The 9,153-nt window shown below is 40.1% G+C and overlaps 1 pseudogene; it reads right to left on the reverse strand.

The window, feature by feature from the left end:
- Positions 1–4,577: 4,577 nt before the first annotated feature.
- On the reverse strand, positions 4,578–4,973 carry LOC101591377 (annotated as a pseudogene).
- Positions 4,974–9,153: the final 4,180 nt, after the last annotated feature.

Genomic DNA, 9,153 nt, shown 5'->3' on the forward strand with positions numbered 1-9,153 from the left:
TGAGAAAGTAGTAAGAGAGTCCAGATCAGCCTGTGCTTCTGGGCCTGGAAACTGGGGGACACGATGGCAAAGAGGGAAGGTGTGGAGTCCCAGTGGGTGGAGCAACACTGCATACGGAGACCAAGAACAGGAGTGAGCTGTCTTACCTGCAGCAGCATGAGATCATCGGTGTCCTTTTCAAGACTGAGGTGTAAGTGTGGGATGTGCGTTCTTACGCTTATGTGCTGCTGAGCCCTCTCCTGGTTGTCGATGTTGTGCCCCGAGAAAGACAATTGTTTCTTATGCTGTGACTCCAGAGTACTGCACAGAAAATATGGTGGCGTGAGGAATGTGGAGCCTGGGAGGACCCATCCAATGAGTTTTAAGCAGCAGGCTACAGCTGGTACATGTTTGAGCTCCAAATGAGAAGAGGGCCACCTGGCTGAGTGACTATGCTATGTGTTTCTTGCCAACACAGGCTGAAATTTTGGCCCCAGGACACCAGAAGTTCTAAGGGGTTAGTTACCTCCGTGAAAACATGTAAACCTGCTTTACTGTGCATTGTTGTGTGAAGGCTTTTTCCTAGGTCTTAATATACCAAGCTTGTTTACCCTGGTCTTTCCTATGTCAGCAATTCTTTGAGTGCCAACTTGCTTGTCTCCCCTTTGGACATTGCTGACCCTTTCTCACCCTGACAGGAGGCTCCTGGTTTTGAGCTAAATGGTGTTCAGTGAGCTGTGGGAAGAAGGGACTCTGAAAAGTGATTCCCCAAGACTCTAGGCAGTCTTTTGTTCCTCACCTTATGAAACAGTGAGCAGTTGTCAAAACAGACTTCCCATGTTTCAGGATGCCACCACACTCTGATGTAGAAGTAGTATACCAAAACTTAATGTAGGGAAGAGAATGGGCTTTGGTTTCGTGTCCCCCAATGATCTCCCCTGGAACAAAAGTCAGTTTGTGCAGCCACTGAGGCACTGAATGAGCTTCTACTTGGAGGCTGCATAACTGCTGGGCATTTCACCATTTGGGATCCGATGCATTTGGCAGGAACCTGGAGGGAGGAGACACAGATTTTTCTGCGTAGGGAGGGAGATCGAGTCTTGGTTTCAAAATCTTTCTTCTCCATGCAGTTGGAGATGAACTTACCTCTCTGGGGGCAATAAAATCCTAGAAGCTTTTCAGGATTCCTCTCCTGACTTTTTGTTTTGTTTTTGAAATTTATTTTAAAGAGTAAAAGATGAAATACCAAACATAAGGACAAAAATAAATAACGTAAAACATTAAAAATGGTACAGAATTTCAAAAGAACAGATTTGTTTTTTGTACCATGGATTGTACTCAGGTCCCTGCATTTGCCAAGCAAGCACTTACTCGACTGAACTGTCTCCCCAGGCCCAAGAACAGGAAATTAACAATGGATTTACATTATATACTGTTATCATGAAATTTTTTGCTCAGACTACCAGATATAGGCATGCAAGATTTATCAAACAAACATTGACTCTTCCTTTCAATAAACCTTATTTATTTTGTCAGTGCTTTCTATTTTTTTAAGTTTTGCTTGAAGAGATAATAAAAAGAATAGATAAGACATTGTCCCTAATTCTTTTCTGGACTCAAGTGTTACACTTCCAGTGTACTCTAGATGCTGTCTGATCCTCTTTCCTAGGGCCTGACGTGTAGTGGGTGCCTGAGAACTGTTCATTGCCTGTGAGGGAGCAGCTCAGGCAGTCTCTGCATGAAGGCAGGTAGGGCAGTGTTGATGGGATTCTGGAAGGCAGGGAAGACAGATGTGGCTCCTATGGAAAGCAGGGGAGACAGTAAGGATTGGGATTAAAGTAGAGTTGGGGAAAGGGAGTAGAACTGAGGAAAGGCAAAAGTAGTCTTCTGAGGACAGAGATTCCACACATTCTGGGTTCACTGAGCTCTGAGCATCTCTGCTAAGCAACTGATAAGGGATATATCTTTCTCTTCCACAGCATGGAATGCAGGCTTATTCCACCTTCTGCAGGAATATTTGATATTTACTTGTGCAACCTCTCACCATTTGCATGCACTCTGAAGAAAGACCCACTTTCTATATGACAAAGGTGGGGCCTAGCGTGGGGATAGTGTCTCTTACTCTTGTTGAGAACAGTCTGTTGTAGCCTATCCAGAGACACACTCTGCGTTCTCTGGTGGGATTGGAATTCAAGTTCAGAACAATCCAGATAGACAGAAGGATCAGGGGTACACAGGGGGACAGCCATGTCCTCCGTAAAATGAGGCTGGGGCTCTGGGGGTGCAGACAGTAACCTACCTGCCCTTGTCCTGGGGGGCAGAAAAAAAGGCAACAGAAGCAGGAGCAGCTGCATCTTCCTAAGGTTTCCGAGGTGTGAGCTCCTGAAGCTCTGTCCTTGCTGTCTTTTATCCCCCAGCAGAGGAAAGGGGTGGAGTTGGCTGAGTGACTTTTGTTTCCCAATGTTTTTTTTTTTTAACACTTCGTCCTGATGCATTTTCTAAGAATGTGCTCATCTTCCAATGCCTCCCCAGATGTCACCTTCTACGTGTTTGTGTGAGAAATACACAGTGAACTGTGTATTCAGAGCTGATCACCTATTCCAGTCCACAAGATGAACCCAAGAGTGTAAAGTGGGGACTGGAGGATGTGGCATTGGCCAGTATAGCATCAGAAACCTGGGTTCCAGTGACAGAATTTATAACACAGGGTTCTAAGTCCATGAGGATAGATTCTGCTTAGATGAGCATTAGGCCTTTCTCTTGTGCTAGGAGCAAGCTTGTTGGAGAGAGAGCTGACCATGTGGTGAGGAAGATAGAGTTCTATAAGCCAGTTTCACAAAGGCCGTGGTAAGGCCATGTCAAAAGCAATAGCAAAGCATGGCCACCATGCGCTAAACCTAGCTGGTGACTCTTGTATCATCAGAGCCTCCTTTCCTGGGTGTCCTAAAAACCACTTATTTTGTTATTGTGAATATTCAGTGTGATGGAAATCTCTTCTCAATATTATTAAACAAAGTTTCTGTTTGTGGCATTTATTTGCCTAAAATAGTAAGTTGCTATGGGTTCTAGGAGTCCGATTTATGAGTTGACATAGGTTACTCCTACTTTGAGTAAGCTGTGTAGATCCCACTAGAACCAACTGAAGTAGGGAAAGAGGTGTGTGTGGGATACATCTGGGGCCTAGTACCTTGTCTTTAGGACTCTCCCATGCTCTGCTTCCTTGGCTGAACAAAGTATGTTCCTTTTTCAACCAAGCCCTTCTGCCATAGTGTTTCTGCCTTGGAGCTAGGGACTGAATCCTCTGAAACCATATTGTTGGATGGACAGTGGTATCTCTACATATCTGGATTCTGGTGATGTAAGCTCTTCTTTCTGTGTCCTTGTGTAACTATTAGAGAATTAGTTCCTGCTTGCCTTTCATATCATGCTCCTCAACACTGCACTGCTTGTCTTTTGACCCTAACAATTTGCATCGTCTTAATATTGCATGGATGGATCATATATTTGAGAATATTCTTCCAATCTGTGTCTTTACATTTGAAAATAGTAGTTAATGTGCAGAATTTTCACTTTGACTAACTCTGTATGCTGTTATTTGTGAATCAACCAATTACATAAAACACAAAAATGTGTAATACAACAGTCATACCTGAATACCTGCCTTAATTTGGTAAGTTTAAATGATTTGCACTTAAAATGATTACTGATAATGTAGGGTCTACTTCTGACCTTGGGCTACTTGCTGTTTGTGTCATGTATTGTTTGCTACTGAGTTCTCTCAATAATGCCCTAGAGTGTTTTATTTTTTTGTGGTGCCTTATCTTTGTTTTAATTTAAGCTCAAAAGCAATTAGCAGTTTACCACCAGTCTTTTCTCTCCATCACTAGGTCAGTGACAGGGCTGGGGAGATAGCTCAGTGGTATAAGTACCTACCCTGCAAGCACACCCACACCCACACCCACACCCACACACACACACACCCACACACCCACACAGCAAAAAAACAACAAAACTAGATTAGTGACATACCAATGATCCTTTCTTGAAACTATCTTACAAAGTAGGGGTAATTCAGGTATGTCATCTTCTGCAGACTATTAAAATGTGTATATCCTATATTTCCTGCTCTGACATAAAAGATCCTTGACTCAGTAGTCTCATTCCATAGGTAAGACATATGGACTGCTGATGTGAGAGACAGCAAGTTCCAAGAGATAGACTTGGAATCTACTGCATGCCAGAAACAAGCAGGCTTAGAGTTTTGTATACTTTGTGGTTCTTCTTTCTGCCATGCCCACCATCTCCTTAAACAGGTCCAGAGCACCTAACAAGTCCACTCTTTTCAATTAGTTCTTAAATGCTAATGAATTTATAAATTAAAAGTATAAATTTACAGGGTAATCAAAGTAGAACAATTCCAGTTTAACAAACCTACTAATACAAATACAATACAATACAAAAGTTGGATCAAAAGCACAGTAAAGGTTCCAGGTGCTACTACAATAAAGGTAGGCAGGAAGAGGAGTCTTATTTCACTTTCACTGTACAATGAAATACATTATATACGTGTCTTAAGACCCTGAGTTGTTTCCAGGTGTTCATCTTCCTGATGTGTTGTTTTGCTGTTGCTGTTCTCCCAGGGCTTGCTGAAGATGCATTTGCTTCCAGGAATAGTGCTGCCAGTGTAGAATCTGCTGTTCATCAATGAATTTCACACACTGAGCATTCATCAGCTTTTTCCAGAAGTGTTCATATTGGAGCAGTTCTAACATATGTAAACAATGAGTGTACTTTAGATACTTAGCATATTCTGGTTCTTTCCAGTAAAGAAAATACTTAAAATAATTAACAAAAGGTTTGTCTTTGAAATAACCTCTTTGGGCAAGAAAGTTAAGGTAATTTGTGTTGGCTAAACACTGAACAAATTCCAACTTCAACTGAAACCAAAGTCAACTTCCAACATCATCTGTCTCCATAGCGACAGCAGCAGCCATCACCAGCAAACATGCTAGCACTAGCACCACAGACGAACCACCCCAAGTGGTGGACGAGATTCTGGAAACCCCCTAGCATGTTTTGTAGGCTGGCATCTTTTAAAAACATCTGGTGCTATCTCCGTTAGTTCTCTTAGGAATTGAACCCAGGGATTTTTGACAGAGATACAGTCCAGGTACTCTCTGTGTTTTTATTTTGAGACAAGATTTTACTAAATTGCTTAGAATAGATCATGTGTTCCTCAGCTTCACTGTACCAGAATCATGGGATTGCAGACATCTTAGCCACCTCTGGTTTATCATGCATTTTTGAAGAGCAGCTTTTCTAGTTGTGCAAATGTTGGTGACAGCTTTTCCACCTTACATTGTAGGTTCATTATCTCACTGCCTTTGGCACTTCTGGTGTGTGATGTGAAGTCTATTGTTAATCAATTTTAATGAAAATTTTAATAGAAGTCCTTTGTTTTAAATTTTAAATTTTTATTTCTACTTATTTATTTTTTTAAAATTAATTTTAATGAAAAAGAAATAGCAGTGAGACAGTTTCAAAACAGGTTAGTAGGTCCTCAGGCCTGCCATGCTGGCCTCACCCTTGGGGTGCACTGAGATGATAATCAAGACTGGGCATGGTGGCACACACCTGGAATCCCAACTCTTGGGAGGCTGTAAACAAGCAGATCACTACGAGTCCGATCTAGTTGTGAGACCCTGAACACCTTGTAGACTCTTCTCTAAAATAAAAAACCAAACCAAACCAAATAACCCAAAAAGACAACAAAAGAAACAAAGAAACAAAAAATAGGTTAGCAGGACAAATACAATAATTAATACAATTCATAGTGTTGTTCATGTAGTAGTTACTCAGAGTATCAGATGCAGACACTGTATCTTGCCTAAACCCTATTAGTACAAATCTTTCTTCTCATTGAACTAAGAGAAAGTAGATGTATATATATCTTAACTATTTTGTATATATATATATATATTTTTTTCACTACAAAATGGTCCTTCATTTATATCCCTCTTTTAGTTTTGTTTTGTTTTGTTAGAGATGGGTGTTCCATTGCTATTAAAGAAGTTGTGTTTGGAGAAGTCTTTTTTCCCCATAATTTTAGTGATAAACAAATAGTAATGAAACAGTTTCAAATCAAATTGGTAGGACAGTTTCAATAATCAACACATTGCATACATTCTTCCCAGTGGTGAATTGCTGTACAAGATGTGGACATGATATCCTATTTACAAACACCATCAGAACAAATCATTCTATTCATTAAGAGAATGTAACTATATATCTATCCTAACCACTTTGAATACACAGATACAAAATGGACATTCATCTGTATACCCTTTTTTTGTTAAGTTCCATTATTTGAATGTTATAGGTGTGTAAACTCAGCAAAATATTCCAAAAGAGTCCAGTAGCCCATAACAGTATTGGGTCTTCTGCTTGACTGGCAATGTCAGAAATTGTTGACCTGAGTGCCCTACAGCTCAACATAGCAGCATGGCTTTACTTCTTATATTTCGTTTTTATACTTTTCTGCTGGATGGTTAAGACCAAGGTAAAGCAGGACCTATGCAACAAGAGTTGTAGCTTTTGGCTTTGATAACGTCAGTGAAATCTCCTTAGGATTTATCCTGAGATCCTGTACCTCAGATTGTAGAACCTTTGTCAGTGTCACCCATGAGGATGAGTCATGGCCATTGCTTGGCCAACGTGCTCTCTGTGAAAGCCTGAGAGAATATTTTCTCTCCATGTGACTCTCCTTAGGCACACTCTACATCATTGATCACTTTCTTCTTTGGCTCCATAATCTCCTTGATCAGAAAATTTGGGACACTGCCGAGTTACATGATGTTATAGTACAAATTCTCATATGTCCTGAGTCTTAATTGACCTTAGAAGGCTATGGCCAAAATGGTAGCTTTTTCTGCAACCCTCCTTTTTCTCTAACTTTGGTCTGCAAACTTAGGTTGTTAACCATCCAGAAGACAAGCTTGTTGTTATTATCGAACAACTTAGACTGTTAAGCTTGACCTCACTATCTGTCTGCATGTCAAACATCTTAGGCATAATATGGAACAGGTATTTTTCATCAAGTATTGATATGTTGAACTTTATGTCCCCACAGAATATGATAAAAAGCATTTAAGAATTAGAATATATTTTAAAAATAGGGATAAAGAATTATATACTTCTCATATTTGCACATAAGTCCAAAAATCTCACCATATAGAACCTTGAAGCAGGGCAGTCCCACAATATTCCTTTTCCTGTCTCTTGCTTTCCTTCACCACCCCCTTCTTCTTGAACATCCACCTACCCGAGAGACATCATAGCAGCAACTGGCATGTCATGACAAGCAGCCTATATTCAGAAGACCAGAATGACAGGCATCCAAGCATGAAACTACTATTACAAATTACCATCTGCAGTGCAGTAGCTTAGTTCACAGGTATCAGTATATATAGTTAGTCAGGGTGAGAATCTTTCCAATTAACTGCTAGATTAAAAAACCTTCTGAAGATTCTCAGGATCATTGCCTTGCCCATCATCTACATATAACTGCATGGCTTGACTTATTCATGTTTCCTAGCTCTTCTCCTTTCCCTCTCTTGATTAGTTAAGTCCTTGAGATAATGCTTTCCTTTTACTTGTATTATACCTTCCTATTTGTATTTATTCTTTTGGGTTCTTATACTAGGGAGACTAAACGATATTTACACGTTTGTCTGGTTGATTTCACTTATGAGTATATGTTCAAGTGGCATCCACTGCAATATAAAGGCTTCGAGTTTATCATTCTTAATAGCTGAAAAATACTCCATTGTGTAAAAATACCACATGTTTTCAACCATTCCTTAGGTGATGGGCATCTTGGCTGTTTCCAAGATTTGGCTATCACAAATTGTGCTGCTGTAAACATAAGCACACATATATCACTATGATATGATGTTTTCAGATCCTCTGGGAAAATTCCCAGTAGAGGAGTAGCTGGTTTAAGTGGGATTTCCAGTCCAACTTTTCTAAAGAGTCTCCATACTGATTTCCATAACAGTTGCTCCAGTCTACATTCCCACCAGCAGTGGAGAAGGGTTCCTTTTTCTCCACAGCCTCTCCAACATTTGTTGTTGTGTGATTTCTTTATGATAGCCATTCTTTCTGGGGTGAGATGTGGATTTAATTTGCATTTTGTTGATGGCTAGTGATGTGGAGCATTTTTTCATATATTTATTCGCTTCTTTAATTTCTTCCTCTGAGAAGCGCGTGTTCATCTCAGATGCCCATTTCTGGATTGGGTCCTTAAATTTTGGGGTCCTAGTGTTTTTTAGTTCTTTATAAATTCTGGAGAGCAGACCTTTGTCTGAGTACTTATTTGTCATGATTTTTTCCAAATTTGTGGGTTGCCTTTTCACTTTGTTGGTAATTTCTTTTTATGTGAAAGAACTTCTCAGTAAGAGCAGGTCCCAGTTGTTAATTCTTTCAACTGTTTCCCGTGCGAATTGATTTCTGTCCATGAACTCTTTGCCTATCGCTATGTCTTCAAGAGTTCCTCCCACTTTCTCTTCCAGGAGATTTAGTGTTTTCATATTTAGATCTTCAATCTATTTTGACTTCTGTTTAGTGCATGGTGAAAGACCTGGGTCAAGTTTGAGTTTTCGTCATTTAGAGAGCCAGTTTTTCCAGCACCATTTGTTAAAGAGTGAGTATGTTTGAACCCTTTGTCAAAGATGAAGTATGATTCGTTCTTCCAGTGAGTATGTTTGGCCCCTTTGTCAAAGATAAGGTGGCTGAGTGTGTTCGTAGGGGTTTCAGTGTCTTCTAGTCTATGCCGTTGATCCTCAGATCCATTTTCATGCCAGTACCATGCTGATTTAATCACAGTAGCCATGTAGTATAATTTCAAGTCAGGAATTGTAATGCCTCCTGCCTTGTCTTTATTGCCCAGAATTGCTTTTGCTTTTCTAGGTCTTTTCTGCTTCCAGATAAATTTTATGAATGATTTCTATAGTTCTGTGAGTTATGTGGGTGGTAGTCTCATAGAGATTGCATTAAATCTGTACAGCAGTTTTGGTATAAGGCCATCTTCACAATGTTGGTTCTTCCTATCCAGGAGCATGGAATATCTTTCCATTTTCTGAAATCCTCTAGGATCTCTTTTTTCAGAGTACTGTA

Source organism: Octodon degus, unplaced genomic scaffold (assembly GCF_000260255.1).
Source record: "Octodon degus isolate 3935 unplaced genomic scaffold, OctDeg1.0 scaffold00307, whole genome shotgun sequence".
In the NCBI taxonomy this organism is placed as follows: Eukaryota; Metazoa; Chordata; class Mammalia; order Rodentia; family Octodontidae; genus Octodon; species Octodon degus.